Source organism: Akebia trifoliata, chromosome 3 (assembly GCF_017979445.1).
Source record: "Akebia trifoliata isolate Shusen 1 chromosome 3, ASM1797944v1, whole genome shotgun sequence".
Classification (NCBI taxonomy): domain Eukaryota; kingdom Viridiplantae; phylum Streptophyta; class Magnoliopsida; order Ranunculales; family Lardizabalaceae; genus Akebia; species Akebia trifoliata.
This window is the reverse complement of record NC_141377.1, coordinates 42,229,091-42,249,826: the sequence shown is the minus strand read 5'-3', so window position 1 is coordinate 42,249,826 and position 20,736 is coordinate 42,229,091. Positions and strand designations below refer to the sequence as shown.

Sequence of the window (20,736 nt, the reverse complement as noted above, 5' to 3'; positions counted from 1 at the left end):
GAGACGTCATGGGATTTGGTCGGGTTGAAATGAAGCATGTCAAGAATTCTTTTGTACTGTTGAGACATATAATAACATTCAGAGAAAACGTTCAAAAAAGTAAAACCTTCAAATCTAATGGATAGAGACCACTATAACAAAAAAATGATCAAATCTACTGGCTAGAAATTACCAATAAATTGCTGATTTTTTTTATATTTTTATTTAGTTCATTTAAAAATTGGAGCAAATTTTTTCGTTCACTGTCAGTTCTATCTATTGTACTTAAAATGCTACGGCCCTCCATCAAATGACACATGGAACACACTTTCTAGCTCACTCTTCCTCGTTAAACAGTATTTTTTTTTCCGAACATGGCTAGAAGCATGTCCTTTTGGAGTTTACTCCACAATCAGCCAATTAAAAATCAGACCTCTTATCCATTTGGCCATGGGTATTTGATAGTTCTTGTGAGCATTTAATATATGCAGTCTACTCTGTATTCTTAGTGTATTGACGTGTACAAATGCATATCAGTACAATTTTTTTGTTGTTGGAAAATATGGATATAATCAATCATTTCAAGCATACTTTTTAAAGCTTATTTATGAATCAAATTCATTACTTTCGTTATATCTTGATTTTCCGTTGGACTATTTTACTTTCTCTCCATTTTCCCTCTATCTCGTGAATATTTCGTTGTATCCCAATCTATTGAATGAAGCCATATGAGTCATGATTTAGCCATGATGCACTTGTTATTTGCTTTTACATGCTATGATGTATGATACAACCTAGCTCAGCACACTTCTTTTTGGCTCTTTCAGGTGTATTCCACATCAATGGCTATGCTATTGACAATGGTTTTATCTATACACATCTTTAATTTCAAGCCTACATTGTGAATATGAACTCAAACCTTGTGGCTATGGTATCCGGATTGCTGGTATTGTAGTATTTATGGAGTGTCTTAGTTTGTTATGTAATTGGGCATATTTGAATGAGCCCAATTATTTGCATGACTTGATGACTAATTAGTAATGTTGCCTGAATGAAAATATACTTGAAAAACTTTCTTCTTGTTATGTTAGTTGCATCTGCAGTCTTCTTTGAGTAAAGGTAGTAGTTAACTATATTTCTCTTACATTTCTATAGTCGAAATTGTGTTTGTCCTTGATATATGAGACCTTAGACCAATTTTGTGGGGTCAAGTGCTCCAATTGTTTCCTTATTAGCTCCGCCCTGGCCACCCCCTCGCGGTTAGACTAGTTTAGACTATTACTGGTTGGATGGTCTAAAACATTATCTATATCATACTACTTTTATCGAGCCCAATACAAAGTGTGTCTAAGCACACTTTGGGTTGGGCCAAGCTTGACCAGTTTAGGCCCCAGAAGGACTTAGGATCGAATTGGGCCGGACCCAACTAGAGGCTTGGATTGACCCGATCTGGTAACATGCCATCAGCTGCCCTTTTAAAGCTAAAACTCTAGTTTTCACTCTCCCTCTCCACTGTCAAAGAAGAGCGTCGGCTACAGATCTGCTTCCAGGCTCAGCCATCCAATTAGAAAATCTTACAGGCCTCACCTTACTGATTTGGATACAATCTGTTTTAAGCTATCTGAATCTCTGGACCTTTCTTTTATCTATTAAATACATATTGCCTTATTTACTTAATTAAAAAAAAAAAAAAGTTTTGTAAAACATATGTTCATCGAATCGTTTGATGTCTGTTATTAGTGGGGTTTATTTATTTATTTGGTCATCAATTTCAAAATACAGGGGTATTTCCAATATTCAGCAACACATGAGGGGGCTGGTGTAAAATTAAATTTTATTTTTTCAAAAGGTTTTATAGCGACGGCCAAAACCGTAGCTAAAGACTAAAATTTAAAAAAAAAAAAAAACCTATAGCGACGGCCAACAGCGGCTGTCGCTATAAGTCCTGCACTAACGACGTTTTTGTAAATAGTTGACCGTCGGTATAAGATATAGCGATGGGACTATTAGCGACGACTACCGACGGCCTCATTGGCTGTCGTTAGATGCTTTTGCGACAGGTATTTGTCTATATAGCGATCGTCGTTATAGCCCTATTTTACTGTAGTGTAATATAAATAAAAAGTCAAATCCTACAAGGAAAGTAAAACAATTCAGGATTCTCTACAAAATTTATTTTTATATAAAAATAGATACTCTTTAGTCAATTAAGAGATTTTTTATTTCTGGGTAAGATTATAATTTTAACAAAATAAAAACTAATTCAAGATATATCAATCAATATCTCGAGATATGTATTCGCCTCATTTACGTCACGTATTTAATACCGATTTTTTCCTCTATAGTTAGCCACAACCCCTTCTCGTTGATGGAAATTAGTGAGGTTGAGATCCACTTACGAGAATATTACACTACTCTCGTGTCTTCACTTTTCTTTATGAAAATATTATTCCCTCATCTTCCTTAATCAAGATGTTGGTCACTCGAGACTTCTTTAGTCACTCAAAGCAGAGTAGTCACTTAGAAAATTCGTCATTCAGGACCTTCATCCTATCACAACAAAGTTTTCACTCAAGACATTAGTAATTCAAAACTCTTAATTTACTTAGGACTGCTCTTTCACTTAGAATATCTTGATTACTAGGGACTATTCTACCACTTAGGATAGAAACTTGTTCAGTTTGGACCCATTGCCACTCAAGGCAGCTTAGCTACTTGGGGCAGAAACTTAATTTCTTGGAATCCTTTTAGAATATGAATCAAACTTCCTCAATAAGTCTAGTTTGCTAAGTGCAACCTATAACTTTTAATCAACATCAACAAAAAACAACAACTATGCACATAATATAACTTAGTTATTAGCCCCCAAGTGGTAATTTAATAATTGTACCTCATAAATTGGGTTAAAAGTGAGCCCCAATGTACACCATTTTATCCGATTAAATTGTGGACAGAATGAGCCCTCAATCTAGTCACGTGATTCAATATAATATCTTAACTTGATTGAATTTTTGAACTATAAAATGGATTTAACGGAGTCATGTGACTCAACAAAGTTCATGACTTATATAAAAATATACCTTATTTTATGCCTCCATATTGTGCACAATAATCATGAGCAAAGCTTAGTAAATTGAGCACGGCTGGGTTTTGAGTAGAGTTGAGTATAACAGAATAGAGTATATTCTGAGGGAAACCTGAGTAAAGCTAGGTAGACTGGGCATGACAAGGTTTGGAGTAGAGCCGTGTAGATTGAGCAAAGCTGGATAGATCGATTAGAGCTAAATCTAAGTAGATCGAGCATGACTGGGTATACCAATTAGAGCTAAGTAGACCGAGTATGATTGAGTTCTGAGTAGAGCTGAGTAGACCGAGTATGATTGGGTTCTGAGTAGAGCTGGGTAGACCAACCAAGACTGGGTTCTGACTAGAACTTGGTAGACCGAACATGGTAGGATTCTGAGACTTGATCCATCTTCTTATATTTAGTGAATAGAACAAACAACATGAACTAACAAAATCGTCCTATTTGCACAAAGCTATTAAACCCCTAATTTAACCCTTTCTAGTAACTTAATGAAAAAAGATCCAATCATGGTTAAAATAAAAGATGTGCACATCATGATCAAAAGATCTAATCGAGAAACTAAGATCCGTTTCTCATTAAGATCAAAATGAAAACTCTAACTTGCAAGGGTTGACTTTATGGGCAACCTCCAAATCTTGATAGACATCCCAATCATTATTCATAGTGTCTTGATCAAAATCCCACCATTGTGATTTTCGTTGGTGTTTTCAAAATTATTTCCCACAGATGACACTAATTTGTAAAAGTAAAATCTCGAATGTTGTCGATTCTTTGAGATTTACCCCTAACAATCAATCTTTATTATTCTTGTTGCACACAAACGATCAAAATCATACAAAAAATAATAAAAGAAAATGAAAAAAAATGGAGAGAAGTCAAGAAGGAAGATTTTTTCATGGGCTTTGTCCAAAATTTGGACTACGTCCTCAAGCTCCGGAGAGCTATTCTACTATTCTTAAAATAAATACAAGATTTACTAAACCTAGTCTCCTCTACTTTTTTTTCTCCTACCAAGAGCCCCCTTCTTCTACCTAATAACTCTCTTTATATAAATAAAAAGTCAAACCCTTAAAGGAAAGTAAAATAATTTAGGATTCTCTATAAAATCTATCATTATCTAGAAATAGATACCCTGTAATCAATTAAGAGACTTTCTATTTCTGGGTAAGATTACAATCTTAACAAAATAAAATCTAATTCAAGATATATCAATCAATACCTTGAGATACGCACTAGATCTATTATGTGACTAATATTCGTCTTATTTACGTCATGTGTCTAATACCGATTTACCCTGTACTGTACCAATATTAAAAATCATGTATTTAGGGATAAATTACTATAAGAGAGATTGAGAGAATCGTATAAACAATGCAATGGTATTTTAAATAATTTATTACATATTTAGGGATAAATTAATAACTTAACATATTGAGGGGCGTTTGTGGTATTTTTGAATAATAATGATAACGGAAGCTTAAAAAAAAAAAAAATCTTTTTAAGGATAAAGTTTGAATTTCTTTGGAGTGGTCCCTCCATGTCCTGTTCCTTCCAATTGATTAGTTGGTCCAAAGTTTGTCACCCTACAAAGGAAGGGGGACTTGGCATCAGTAGTTTGAACTATTCGAACACATTGGGCTTATGAAATTATTCTGGAAAGTTGTTAACAATGACACTTTGTGAAGCAATTGGGTGAAAGCAAGTACATTAAGAATGGTGATGTTTGGAGATGTCAAAGTCCTACAGATGCATCTTGGGCTTGGAAGGAAATCATTCGTTTTCGAGAGTTGGCAAGGAGGGATATTAAATTTATCACTGGGGATGGATCCTCAACATTCTTTTGGAAAGATCCTTAGCTCGATGGAGGCTCCTTGATTGATCAATTTGGTAGACGACCTATTTTTTGAATGAATAGCGATATTAATGCTTTGGTTTCTGACTTTGGTGGTAGCAATGGTTGACAAAGTCTTATTCAGGATGTTTTAAGATCTACTGAAATCTGCAATCAAGTTGAAGCTCACTGCCCTCCTTGGCTGAATGAAAGAGATAAAATCATCTGGACCCTAACTGCGTTGATTTTCTTATAACTCTGCTTGGGAATATATCCGAGAGTATGGGTAATGAAGCTCAATGGCATAAGGTGGTCCGGAACAAATTCAAAATCCCACGCCACTCTTTCATAGCTTGGCTAGCTATCTGGAAAAGCCTTCTTGTTGTTGAAAACTTTAAGGAAGTGAGGTACTCCTCTGATTTCTCAATGCATTCTGTGTTGCTGTGACAACGAAGACAATGCTCATCTCTTCTTTGGATGCCCTTTCAGTAAAGCAGTCTGGCAAAGAGTGGTTTCTTTGTTTGGTGGAAATAGATTACAAGTTGGTTCTATTGAAGAGGAGGCTGCTTTTATCTCTGATGCTGATGAATGCAAGCGTTTTCTTTGCCTTGCCTTTAGCACCACTAATTATCATGTTTGGCATGAAAGAAATCGTAGGATATTTGAGGATAAAATCCTTGATGCTGAAATGGTTACAATGCTTATCCATAACGATATCCGTAGTAGGTTCGGAGGATTTTCAACGTCTAATCTTTATGAGAAGAATATACTGTAAGCCTGGGGATGTGAGGTCTCCTATACTATCTCTACTCAGCACAACATTAAATGGATTCTTCCTGTCCAAGGGGGTCATAAAATTGAATACAGATGGTTCTCTATCGAGTATGGGTGCTGGATATGGGTTTGTTGGCTGGGACCATCTTCACAACCTTCTTGTTTCAGGCATGGGTAAATCGTCTTACGTAGACATAAACTCAATTGAATTATATGCAATCATTCAGGGCCCTATTGTTTTGCAGCAGCGTGGTGTCTCCAAAGTCTTGGTTAATTTCTCTATTTGTCATCCGAAGCATTTCTGGTATCTGGAATACCTCTTGGAAGCATATCAACCTTCTCAGACAGATTCGTGCTTTGTGTCTGAATTTTGCAGAGATGAAGTTTGAGTTTGCTTTGCGTGAATTGAATGAGTCTGCCGATTGGCTTGCTAGAAATGGAGCTTTTAGCCAGGATTTCCCTTCTATTTTTCATCAGTACAATGTTCCTGCTGAGTTGGCATTGATCTTCTTGGAAGATCAAGTCTATAATTTTCTTCGGCATTAACCTCTTTAATAAAATAGGATGAGGGCCCTTCATAGCCCCTGCTTACTGATAAAAAAAGGATAAAGTTTGAAAAATAATGGGAACCTATTGGTCCGTGATTTCGAAAATTTGTCTTTGAGGGTCATTTTCTCAACAAAAAAAAAAAAAAATAATCCATCATCTATTCAGCAGAAAAAACAATTTCTATTTTTTTGTTTTGTTTTGTGAGTCGTGCTGGAGTGACTTTGGTTTTCACTACATTTCACATTGCGCTGATGAGGAGGTGCACACATAACCATAGATGCTTTTCACTCATGGGTTCTGAGCACACCACCATGTTAGCGTGCAGTGTGAAACACATTGAAAAACGAATACACTCTAGGCTTTTCCGTTTTTTTTTTTTTTTTTTAAAGTCTGGACATAATTAAACTTTTCAAACCTAGAGAGCATGTCTTTCTTTCTCAGGATGAGGCAAGATAGCTCAAATTTAATCTGCATAAGTTTTTCTGCGACTTTTCAAGCAAAACATCTCCAGCTGGGTAACACGTGTGTGTGCGTGTGTGTGAGGGACAGAGTTCTGCCATATATGCTTCAATCTAAACACTTGGATTGAAGCATATTCTCTCTTTCTCCCTAGAAGTAGAGGAGAGAGTTCGGGAAAAAAATTAGGTTTTTCATGGTGCGACTCATTACTAGAAGCTTTTATAAGGCATTATGACAACCTACGGAGGCAAAGGCCAAATCACAACATAAGGAGTGCAGCATTTTTTATTTTTTGTTTTGAAGTGCAATCATACAAAGAGAGTGCAAGGAGTATTTTTTAAGATATGAATTGCAGTTAGTCCTAGATGATCTGCAAGTAGTTGGACCCTTTTTTTCTCTGGTATCATCCTTTCATGAAAATAAATAAATGTATTTTTAAAAGAGTCACAATACAGAGCAATGTCGCGTTCGTAATGCCTACGTGATACATTTTGTTTGGAAATAAAATACACTAAGCTACCTGCAATGTAGAAAATGGCTTGGTTCGGAGCTTGATGTGCTTTAAATTACTGATGAAACATGCCATGTAGAAACTGTTCCAATTCTATAAGAATGGGACACATTACTTGATCCTGATTCTTTTAAAAAATGTGACAGGCTAAGTGACTGCAGGACATTGCATTTCATACTGAGCCAACGTGGAGGTGTGCACAAAACCATAGATGCTTTTCACTTTCTATAACAACATTTTTTTTGTGTGGATATCACAGGTATCCCCACCCTTCGGTTGGGGGACTAAATCCCACGGTCACACTCACTGCCCCCTCGGAAACTCCTACGTGCAACAGGTTGGGTCAAGTCAACTGACCCTGGAGGGTGGCCCTAAGGTTTCGAACACTTGACCTACCCTTGAGGAGCTTATCAAGGCTCGGCTTGCCACTAGGTCAACCCCTTGGGGTTTTCTATAAGAACGCTAAGCTCTATATTTATGGAAGAAAAAACTCTAAAAGACCATTTAAGCTTTATATTTATGGAAGAAAAAACTCATATGCCTTTTCCAAAGAAAAAGAAAAGCTATTATATACATAAAGAACTAAATCATCATTACGTAATTCCTACACATGTAGTCTCTAAGCTTCCGTGTATTAGTTAACCCAATACAATGGGTTCATATTCTTCCATACGAGGAGCAGATTCATTCAACATTTCAGCTAGTTGTAGGTTTGTTAGATAAAAATGTAACTTGGATTACAATCATTTAAAATTTAGTCCATCCAATTTTTTAAGTTTCTCTGTGTGATTTGGTGTTTGCCATCAAATCCAAATTGACTAAATGCTACATGTCTGAAACTAAATTCCAATGGCGTTTCAAAGTCCAACCCAGGTAGAGTTGGTGGAGGTGCCATCTTGCAAAATGAGCCAGGTGAGATGGGGAAAGCCCGAGCTTAATATTGTGGTGAATCGAGAAATAACGCATCTGAATGTAGAACATTCTTGGTGGCTCTAGAGAGATTCAATCTAAGTGGGGTAAACCTGCAATTTGAGTTCGGGTTCTTCCTTGATCGTTAATGGTCTTAAAGGGGCTAATGTTCCCTGGAGGTTGGAACAATGGATGCATAGAATCCGTTTAGCTTTAACACCTTTAAACTGGATAGTTCATCACATTTGCATGCAAGCTAAAACGCTGGCAGACGCGCTTGCTGTAAGAAGGCGAGTTTCCTTTTGCATTGACCCTGAAATTAAACCCCCCTCCCCCCTACCTTGATTGCAAGAAAGTGTCTTGCTGGGGATAGGTTAGCTCTGCCTCAAATTAGAACTGTAATATAAAGTTTCACCCTTTGTAATTACTGTGTGATCTTTAATATAAGTCATTTCTTGCCTAGGAAAAAAAAAAGATGTAAAGAGGCCAACTGAAGGGAAATAAAAGATCAACACAACGTGAAAACTCATATTTGATGGCTCAAGGCCATCGAATTCCGTAAAATTTGATGGACCATAGCATCTTGACTAGGGGCTGAGCCAGGATTTTCTTGTAGTGGGGGGCAAACTAAGGTTAGTTGTCTAGTTGAAGAACTTTAATAGTGGGAAAATTATTTGTGCTGGAAAATATGATTGGAGGGAGGTGAGGGTGTGGGGGCACATGGGGAGAGCAGTGAGGGAGTGGAGACAAATGGGGCATGTAATTAGTTGAAAATATAGGGGTGTCTCAAAGTTCTGTGGGGGCAATTGCCCCCACCAGCTCTGCCCCTGATCTCGACAAGTTGAGACTATCAGATTAATTGAGGATGAGAGAAATTTGATGACTCTAGGCCATTGAATCTAGGGACATCACAAATTACGATGGCCTTAGGCCATCAAATTTTATTTTCTAAAATTCGTGGGCCTTGGCCCGTCAATTTTCCTGTAGAATTTTCCAGTGTTCACACAGTGCAAATTAATTAACTAATCGATTTTGAATGAGTAAGGCTCATGCTCTATATAACATAAGTCCTAAAGGATTATTAAACAAGGAGTTTGGTGTTATAATTATTACTTAATGAGTTTGATGTTAAAATTCAACTTGTCTCTCTCCTCTCTGTAATTCTAAGTCCAGGAAATGACTATCGAGGAAAAAATGAAGCATGTAAAATTTTTGTAAGGTAGTTTCCAGCAGACACGTCTGCTCATGGTAAGAATTCACTTCATACATTTTATCAACAAACTCCATGAAAGTGATATTTGACTTAATATAGGTGAGCCTATGTTTTCCACCTTGATATATTGGAATGAAATTTTCTTATATTAGTGATCCATCGAAGTTACAATATAAAAGAACAAGTCCATCCACCTGCATTAAAATAATAATGTACAAATTAAGTAAAAAAGCCAATACCTAAATAAAGAAGTGAAACACCTTTACAATAAGTGAGATTAGAGTTCAGAGGAGTCATTTGATATCGGTGAAAAAATAATGGAGTTGTAACAACAACAAAAATATATTAAATAAAATAATCTTAAATATTATAGAAGTTTAACACTACTTAAAAAAGTGTTTTTCTCTGATACTACGATGAAGCACTCATATGGGGAAAGGTGTTCTTTAAGTGTACATATTTTATTACAACAATAGGAAATACTTGAGATATACAAAACTTTGATGAAAATAAACTATAGTGATGGTGTAAAATAATTTTCCTTTTTGGCCAAGGAATGAAAATAAAGAGAAATTTTCTTATCAAAACGTACAGTCTTTTTATGAAAGCGTTTCACTTCGTTAAAGTAACTTTGTTGTTTTAGATAATAAAATTATGAACTTTATTTACTTTTTTTTTTTTCATTTTTTACTATGACGAAGATGAAACAAATGCAAGTAAAGTATAAAGGTTGGAGTTAATACTAATAGTTTATTCATGTGAAATAGGAGGTGGGAGCAAATATCGGCAATTGAGTTGTGCAGTAAGGATCAATAGAGTTAGAAGCTCTAGTAGGAGCTACAGTTCCAGAGTCAGAAGCTTTAGTAGGAGCTACAGTTAGAGTTGCTCTTTCTGTCTATAAACTGTCCTTATCTTTCTGTCTTTTTGTAGCTAAAGTTCGAAGCTCTTTCTTAACTAGTTAGAGTAAGAAGCTTGGATAAAGATAGGATCATAGCTATCCTGTACAGATGCTTCAAACGAAGAATAAAACAAAGTCCTTTTGGCCAAAGGAACACTGAAACCCAAGATGTGAGCTTAAGACCCTTTTTAAAGCTTCGCTCTAACTAAGGTCCCTTTTTCTACATGACTTAAGGTGATGAACACCCAAGCTCTAAAGGTAGTTGTCTTTCCTGTCATTCTCATTCTATTCTACTTCCCGTTCTAAGAGCAATTCAAGTGGACTTAAGAACCAATGGCAGGAGCTTTGATAAGTTAAAAATGGATGTGGGAACCAATGGAATGAGCTTTGATAAGTTAAAAATGGAAGTAGACTAATACCAACAACTTCATTACATAAAAACCAATACCATAAACGTCCATATGTTAAAAATGGAAGTAGGAATCAATACCAGCAACTTCATTAGGTTGGAATCAATATTGGAAGCTTCCATATGCTAAAATTGGAAGTAAAAAAAACCAATACCATAAACTTCATTAGGTATACAAGATGAAAGTAGGATCCTATACCAACAATTTCTTTATGTAAAAATAGAGCTTCATTATTGGACCTAATACCATACTAGCCTTACGATTCACTCCAGGTCCTCAAGCTACTCTAGAAATGGCACTTGAAGAGACCGTTGTTACCTTCGGAGAGGAGCGGTCCTCAAGAAGGGTTTATCCCTGAGTCACATGATCCCTTAGCTCTCATATTAGCCATCAACATCGGCAAAATCTTAACCTACACAAGCATCCACACAACGCCTGGATATGCAAGAATGGCTATGTAGGTAAGGGGATCAGTGTTATGATCACTTTGAGTTCTGCTTGAAGTGCAACATGTATGCTTACGTGCGAGTTGCTATTTGATCATAGATTGGGTTTTGGGCTCTTCCCTCAAAATCCTCAAGTGATATTTCGTAATGTAAATCGAGTCTAAAAAGATTCGAAGACACTCCTCAGGCTACTGAACTTCACTTTCAATAGCGTTTGCGTGAGCTATCGCTTACTCAACTTGCACAAAGCTACTGAACTTTGCCTTCGCTACAATTTCCTGCGAAACTTGACTGACCTGTTAGGGCCTTTCATGCTCTCCATAGACATAGAAAGAAGCACAAGCCTCACATCAAATTTAGGTTCTTTATTTAGAAAATCAATTATATCTGCATGTTGCTCGGTAGTCAACAGAGTGCCAATTTTCCACCTTGGTCTAATGCCTGCAAGCTCAAAAAATCTATGAAAAGAGATTTGTTTTGTCCATTATAGATCGTTAGTAGGATAGTTTCGCTCAAACCAAAGATTCCCTCTCTATCTGTACCCAAAATCTTTTTCTACATGGATCATTATAGCTAAAAATACAAGGTAGATGCTATTTACATTAAAAAATAATGCTTCTGACTAATTGCATCCAAAAAAATGGGGTTTATGTAATTTGTTCATCTGATCTATGACCACCCTCCCTTCGTAAAATGGACTTGCATCCAAAAATATGGTGGTTGAATATGCATCAGCAATCCATGGACGCATACCCCAACAGAAACTAAGATCCCACTCACGACCCATGTAACAAGCTACACCAAGTAAGAAGTGTTGATCAATTAACTAACTCATAAGCACCACCATTGTATAACCATTCATCAACGGATGTTGCTTCCCAGATCGGATAAAAGTACAAATCGATAGTTGTAGAAATAAGAATAATGGCACCATAAATATATATATATATTTTTTGATCGATCACCATAAATAATATTATTCCCATAAAGTAGAGACCTAGAAAAAACACTTTAGACAATACATAGACATCTCTTTTTATAAAAACAGAAACAGATATCTAAATTTTCGGGTGCCAATAGCATTTATTATAGACATCGGATTTGAGTGAAAATTATGGCTTCATAATTAAAAGTTGGGGTGCCAAAAGTATAACTATAAAATGAGATAAAAAAATGAAGTAAAGCCCGATTACCTCCCTCGTCTCTCTCTCTCTCTCTGTTACTCTCTCGTCTCGGCTGAACTACCCCTCTCGACAACACCCTAAACCTCTCTCATCTCTCTCCAGTCTCCACAGAAACTCGATAGTCACTCTCGCCTCAGATTCCTCAAATCTATTCTTTTTTTCTATCTACTTCTTTAGAGATCCAAATCTCTTGGGGATTTCGTGAAAGAAATTGTGGATCGGAACGTATCGGATATTAGTTGGTTCGTTTTCGTTGAAGACGATACGGTGTTCTGTGTAGAATTTGGCGAAGACGCTTTCGAAGTACGACCATGAGCAGTGGTTCTATTTGGGGAGCAATTCGGAGGGTTTCGATCAAAATTCTAAGTATTCGTTTGATATGGCGTTTGGGGGAGGAGTTTTTTCTATAAGTTATCCGCTTTCCAGGGTTTTAGCTAGGGTTTTGAATTCCTGTCTGATGAGGTATTCGCATTTGTACGGAAGTGATTCTAGGGTTTTTTCGTGCTTGGCGAGCTTTGCGTAGGGTTAACACATGAATCTGGATTTCATCAGGTAAATGTTCTGTTAATCTATTTTTATTGGCCAATTAGGTTTTTTTTTTGTTTTTTTCTTTTCCTTTGGATTTATGTTTTATTTTTATTTATTTTTTGGAAAGTGTTACTGTCTTTAACAGCAATTGGCCGATTGATCCTAACCTTCCAATCAAACACCTGAATTTTTTTATTTGGTTTTTGATTTTAGTTTTCTCTCCTTTCATTGTCTTCTTCTTTAGGTTAGGTTAGGGTTTTTTATTTGGTTTTGAAGTTCAAGTTTAGGTTAAGGTTTTTGTTTGGTTTTTTATTTTAGTTTTTAAGGATTTTTGGTTTTTGATTTGCAGAGAACAAATCTTGATTTGGAATCTGAAATTGATGATCAATTTTACAACCAAGAGATGAAGATTGGGGATTGATTTTATTCAAGATTTAATAAGTGGAAAGGTAAAAATATTTTCTCGCATTTCCTTGATTCTGTCAAGAACTTGATTCATCGGCTTATGATCTCAACAATGTCAACCATCTAATGACTATAGGGCTCTGACCCATCCTTGTTTGTTTTCTATATTGTAAATTGTTCAGCATAGTAGGTAGTACTCTTACAATCTACTAACTAAGCATAGTTCTTATATATTATCATTATGAAGACTTATTTGAAATTTTTTGGTGTTTTATACTTACGGTGTGTTTCTAGTTTTACTTCCTATTTTGTAATTTACTATCTAGAGACGGAACTCATGTATTTTTGCATTGATAGATGTTTTTGGGACTACCTAATGTCCATCCTTTTGAGGATAGTTTAAGCATCTGTGTTTCAATTCCAATGATTTTTATGATGAATTGAGGTAACCCTACTTATTTTTTCTAAGCAGAGTTGTGCTAGAGTAGTTTCAGCTTCTAAAGGAGAAGCCAAACTAACCAATATTGTACAAGTAGACTCTTTGATCAATTTCTGCTCTAAAAAGATAGCTTCAAGATTTTCTGATTAAGATTTGTCAACTATTTTGTAACTTTTGAATGTGCACTTATTGTGTTTGGTCCTAGATAAAGAAGCCCCATGGTAACGGAGTTGTTTGACAAGGTCTCATGTTGATTATGCAGTTTTCAGTGTGTTGTGTGAATGGAAGCTGGTTGTATAGGTAGGCCGCTTAAAAAGAACCAATAGTATAGCTAGGAACTAAGGGACTGAAGTGTGCCCTGTTTTGAATTGCTAAACCCAAAAACATTGTATCTAATACAGCACACTTAGTTTCTATTCTTTCTAGGGTTCTAAATAGATTGTTGAACCAAATTTGAGAAAGATTATGTGGTTTGAATTTATTTTATTTGAGTTTTAATAAGTCCTTGTTAAAATAGAAATGTTGTTTAGAAAGCCTGAATTTATTCCTAATTTGTGTCAGCAAGATGTCAAAGAGTTTTAGGAGTAAGTTGTTTCATAAATGCCCCCTTTTCTAGCAGATTGAAGTCAAGAGGTCAGAAACTCTATTATTATTTTTTTGCTAAGCAAGAAAACAGATCGTATTACTATCAGAAAAATTTACACAAAACCATACTCCCAAGAATGTGAAAGGGAGAGGTCCAAGAAGGTATGAGCCTCTTGCAAGGAACAAAAGTGACACTCCGCCAACACAAAATAAACAGGGAGTAGAGATCCTGAGCCTTGGGATTTACTAGTACTTTTTCCTTTTGTTATTTTAAACATGTATTTGTTTAATACATATTTCTCTGAATTTTAAATGATCAGATCTGGAAAGTCCCTTGAGACTTCCACAATTACGGCAAGAGTATCCACACACACAGACCTTATTTCCTTTTGATTTGATGGTGATACTCCATTCACATGGCACACAGAGTGCATATATGCTTGAAAAACACACCAATTTAGAGTAGACGACTAAATTTTATAAGTCTAAAATTCATTTTCCCTATTGGAAATGAACCTTGTCAGAAGTCATAGCTCCTCCTGTTTGAACATTTGATCACAGTATCATTTGGTTGACAGTTTGAAGGATGGGAAGACTTTGATGATTGGCGTTGATCCAAGCACCAAAAGCAATTGCATTTCAGTGTTGGGGGGACAAAATCTGAAGGTTTTCTAATGGACTCCACCGATTATGCAGATTATTTCTGCCTGAATAATCAACTTGAACAGAATGTCAAAAGTTTCACCCTTGAAGATTATTTTTGTCATGGGCTACGACTATACAAGACTAAAAAAGTGATCATTGATATGAATTACTGACTTCAAAAACATTGGCTTAGAAGATCTATTCTAATAAGAGGTGGTGGGAACAGAAAATTATTTAAAACTAAAAATTAAACAGATTTTTTTAAAGCAAAACTTGCAAAACCGATGTCTCAAGTTAAATGGACCCTACTGCTGCTTTAGACAACAGTTTGTTCATTTAAGGCATCAATTTTTAACTGACGTTTAAAGTCCCAGACTTAAAGACATCAGTGTTGCAAACATCAAATTTTTACCTGTTGCCTAGTGTTTTAGACATCAGTTAAAAGCCGATGTCTAACTCTTTTTTAATTGTACAAGTGCCAATTACTTTTAATTGTGTAAAAATGGGGGGGGGGGGGGGGGGATGACCAATATTCCAGTAAGTAACTTAATGGTGTAACAATGGAGAAGGGACCAAAATACTTACAAACGAAATTTCATGGAGAAGGAAGATGTGTGTAAAAATTGAGAAGCAAGCTTCGATGAGATGCTTTGTGTAAAATTTTTGGCACCATCTGTTATGTATTAGGTTTCAGGTCTAGGTAACAACTCCTAAGACGAACCTGAGAATATTGAGAGGTATTTTGGCCTTTTGATAATGTGTAAGGGTAAAATGCAATTTAGAAGAGCTGGGCATGAAGCCCTAACATGTGAAATTGAGTCCGAAACACTAGACACCCCCACCCTCAAAAAAATCCAGAATCTTTCCAGAAACCCTCGCTAACAATCTCTCTCTCTCTCTCTCTCTCTCTCTCTCTCTCTCTCTCTCTCTTAACTCAAAACCTTGCTCGTCCTCTATGCAAGATATAGAAAAGCTTAAGGAAAGAGTAAAAAATGACTGAAGATGAGAAATTGTTAAAATATGAGAAGAAATTATCATGCGAAAACCTTTTATTTAGAATAAAGCCTCACACTCAGGATTCAACGATCAACTTCCTCATATGCCAGCATTGTATCAGGCAGCCTCAATGAATCATCAAGTGCCAGCATTGTATCAAGCAGACTTAATGAATCAACAAGTGTATTCTTAAAGAAGTCTTTTATATATATATAAAAGGGTGAATTACCATTTCGTGAGCTGAAAATGAGTTATTTACAATACCGGACACTTTTCATTAATTACCAAAATGTGAACAGCCATGTTTTCATTAAAAAAAATTCAGAATGAAGTGACTATTTTGCAGGTTTAAAGTGACAAATTCGCTGGTTCAAAGTCAAGTTGTCATTTTAAACTTGCGAAATAGTCACTTTAAAAACCTCTGAATTCGTTATCATTCATGTTTTGGTAATTAATTTGAACAGTGAGTCAGAATCATAAATTCGTCAAAAGTTAATCACTTTTTCATAAATATCTCTAAATAAAATCATTTTTAAAAAATGGAGAAATGGAGAAAAAATAAGTGTGGAATTGAAGTATGTTGAATAAAGAGACCAGAAGAGTGTCAAATATTTTTAAATGTGTTTTTTGTAGTTGAATCAGAGAGCAATTTCTTTCTAATTTTTTATTTATTTAGGGTGATTGGAGAGTGGACATGTGGATTACCACACACCCCCTCTTAAAAAATCGCACGAAAAAATCAATGCAAACTTTCACAAATTCTTGGATTGATCAATTGTAGGATACCATGTGTATTGAGAGCTTCCCTAACATGACTATTTTTATAAAGAGTCGTGATAAATTGATGTGCTAAATGTACACGGTTGACGTAGCAAGTGTAAAGAATCAAATATTTTCCTTAAGGATACACAAGGAAAAAGATACGGTTCTGTGCACTTGACACATCAATTGCGTACGTTTTACCACATCATTTTTGTTGAGTAGTTGTCTTGTATTCTCATTTGGAGGTTTCTGTTTTTATGGTAAGTAAAAGAAAATTATGTAAAATTTTCTTTTGGTGTTTTTTTATTATTTTTTTTTTAGGGTCTTCTATTATGTGAGGGATAGACATGTTTTAGTAACTTCTGGTTTACAAATGAAGATCTCTAAGGCTGTAAAAATAATAACGGAATTTCTTTTTCTAGGATTTCAAAGAGAAAGGAAAGGGGTGTACAAAGGTTTCAGTGCTTGGGTTTGGGATTAAAACATTGTGTGTTTTTTCATATATTGTTTTCCGTTGATTTTTTAGTGAAGAAGATTGTTTTGATCTGTAGACGTAGGCATACTATCGAATCACATAAACGTGTATTCGTGTGTGATTTTTTTATTTTCTTTACTACTTTGTATATTTACAAATTGGTATTAGAGCTAACAAGTTCAAATGGATGGCCATGAAGAGTTTGAACACAAAGTTCGAAGTCGATAAATTTGATGGGAATAGTGAAAGCACCTCAATCCGCAAGGAGGATCTACTTTAAAATATTTTGGGGAAAAAATCATTTTTAAGGGATTACGAGTCCGAGGATCATGTTACGAGTCTAGATATGGTACCAATCTCACCCAACGAAAATCGGTCTCTACTATTACCAAAGAACCACATTATAAATATGACCTAAATCTAAAATAAAGGTAAAAAATTTTAATTGTTTTATCTAGGTGATTGCGACGATTGATTCCCTTAGAAACTGGTAATGAGCATTCCTCATGTGAATTTTCTCGGTTTATATCAGCTCATAAATCTATTCCCAAACTTTCAGGTGAGAAATTCATATATTAGTATAGATACCTTATTTTACACTCGTCTGATTAATCAACTTGTCAAGTCAATTATAGTGGTTCCTAATGATGGATGAATGTTCTAAAATTTTTATTTGTTACTAGATGTGTTTCTAAAACTAGTATAAAATATTTCATAAAAATAAACTCTAGAAACCACACTACACTAGGAAAATATAACTCAAAACATAGAAATCATCATTTTGAGACAAAAAAAAGTTTTACGAGAAAAATCATTAAAAAAATTATCAAATTACTAAAATACCCATAATTTCAGAACATTCCTAGAGGCTACATTACACTTTGGAAAATCCTTTTGAATGCATAAAATAATAAACTAAAATCAAATAAATTGTTTCATCAATACCCACAAAATTTGATAAAATTACGAAAATCCCACTCATAAGGTTTACAAATATTTTACACAAAAACCTCATAAGTGACACAAATCAATATTCACATTGAATTCCTTATGAAAAATTGATTCCGAAACATTCTAAAAGTCAAAAAATAACATTCCAACGCAAAAGTCCTCTTTGAGTACAAAACATTAATTTTTCAATTCTAAAATTTAAAAATCTGAAACTAATAATTAAAATATTAATTAACGTAAAGTGAAATCTTAATAAATCAATTAAAATTTTTGAACAAATAAATTTAATTAATTAAGCACATGAGTCAAATTTTAATTGGTGACCCATTTATTCAAGTGGGGCCCATCTAATATTTAATAAAGAACACTCCATCGAGGGTCTTAAAGAATTCAAAATAATTTAATAAAGAACCCTACATTGAGGGATTCTCAAAAAATTTTAAAACTCATTCTACGTAAGTTAAAGAATTCAAAATTCAAATAAAACCTAATTGAAAACTAATATAAACACTTAACAGATTAGTTAGAGATTGACTTTATCTCTAAGAGACATAATCAAATTTTAATACTATCACAAAGCTCTTTAAAAAAATGCTTCCACCACCTAATTTCGTAGGTTTTGAAAAATCCTAAAAAATAAAGGTAAAAAATTATTCAAATACTTCCCAAAATCCTAAATATAGAGCCCTAAGTCAATACCTAACTCCTAAGCCCCAATTTTCAACCTAAAAAATACTCAGAAATCTTAAAAACACATCAAAAAAATTATAAAAACATTCAGATCTAGAAGAAGAAAGTTTCATCTCATAGATCAAAAGTAGATTTAAAAACAAAGATAAAACAAAAAAATTCACACGAAAAATGTTTACTACCTGTTTCTAAGAGAACCATCGTCGTAATCACTCAACTAAAAGAAAAGATAATTTTTTATTATTATTCTAAATTTAGGCCTTTTTTTTTTGCAACGTAAATATTTGAGAGGAATAGATATCGACTTTTGTCGAGTAAAATTGGTGCTTAATACCTTTTAATTTCGTAACCTATTCTTTGTAACCATAATTTTTTCGTAGTTCTATATTTCTTATCAATTTAGAGTCATTTTTTTATCCTTAGACCAAAAATTAGGTGGCGACTTCAAAAAAAAAAAAAAAATTCAGATCCGTACCCATGGATCAAGGGCATTTTCAACTAGATCTAAATGTTTTTTTGATTTTTCTATATGGTTTTAGTGTTTCTGATTTTTTTTAGGTTGATAATCAAGGCTAAGGGTTAACTATGAGTTGGACATTCATATTTAGGATTTGAAGAGAGTTTTGGGGAGTTTTTGACTTTTATTCTCTAGGATTTCTCCAGACCTACAATATTTGGTGTTTTTCTTGCCTTTTTAAAGAAGTTGTTTATAAGTCTGAGTTATAAATTAAGTCTCTTATAGATAATCCGTTTGTAACTTGTCTTTAAGTAGTTTTTTTTATAAGAGTTCAAGTGTTATTATTTGATTTGGTTTATTTGACTTACAAATAATTAAATTTTTTAATTTTTGGGAACCTCTTTATGGAGGGTAATTTTAAAAATTTTTGACATTCTTTAAGAGCCCTAGTGGAAGGCTTTTAATTAAATATTTGGTAAGCCCCACTTGAATAAATGGGTCGCCACTTGGAATTGGGCCCATAAGCTTAATTAATTACATTTATTTGTTTAAATTTTTAAATTTTATTTATTAAGATTTCACTTTAGCATTAAAAAAATTACCGTTTTACCCTCAAAAGAGGGTTTTTCTATTTGGGAGGTTATTTTTGACGTTTTAGGATGTTTCAAAGTCGATTTTTCACAACCAAAAAAAAAAAATTCACAACAAATCTTGATTTGTGTCGTTTCTGGCTTTTTGACATGAAATGGGTGCAAGCCTCATGAGGGTATTTTAGTAAATTGTCAATTTTTTTGTGGAAATTGATGAAACAATAGATTTAGTTTTAGGTTGTCATTTTATGTGTTCAAAAGAGTTTTTCTAATCATAATATAATTTCTAGGGTTTTCTTGGCATCAAGGGTATTTTGATAATTTAGAACAATTTTGACATTTTTCACATAAAACTTCTTTTAGTACCAAAATGATGATCTCTATGTTTTGAATCACATTTTCCTAGAGTACTATGATTTCTAAAATTTGTTTACATGAAATATGTCATCTGAGCTTTGGTAACACATCTAGTGTCAAATAAAAACCTTTAGAACATTCATCCATCATCGAAAACTACTACAATCGGGTTGACGAGTTGATTAATCAAGTGTGTACAAAAATGAGATGTCTACAAATAGTAATTTCAATTTGTGACAACGAAGGGTGAAGATTGGAAAGACATCAAGGCGAGAACGATTAGCATTACTCGACTTTGTCTAACATATAACATTTTGTGTAATGTTATGGAGGGGGAATCAACATCGGAATCGAAATTGTAAGAGAACATGGAAAATCTTTATATAGATAAGAGCTTGACCAATAAATTATTTCTAAAAATACAATTGTATGCCTTGAAGATGATAGGGGGTACGAATATCCTGAAGAAAATGAATGTATTCATTAGATCTTAGATAAACTGCACAAAATTGATGTCAATTTTAGAAGAAGTAGACAAAGTCTTTATGTTCTTTGCCTCATTTTCAAATTTCTTCAACAATTTAGTAACTACTCTTCTATACGGG

The 20,736-nt window shown here is 34.4% G+C and overlaps 1 long non-coding RNA gene across 3 annotated transcripts; it reads left to right on the top strand.

Moving 5' to 3' along the window:
• The first annotated feature begins 12,257 nt into the window (after positions 1-12,257).
• Positions 12,258-15,360, top strand: LOC147407080 (uncharacterized). 3 transcript variants are annotated; one of them, XR_015176701.1, is made up of 3 exons: positions 12,258-12,803; positions 13,129-13,228; positions 14,787-15,360. It is a non-coding gene; the product is annotated as an uncharacterized LOC147407080 (long non-coding RNA). The 3 variants fall into 3 exon arrangements; XR_015176700.1 differs by lacking the exon at positions 14,787-15,360 and adding an exon at positions 13,657-14,560; XR_015176699.1 differs by lacking the exon at positions 14,787-15,360 and having other exon boundaries at positions 13,129-13,443.
• Positions 15,361-20,736: the final 5,376 nt, after the last annotated feature.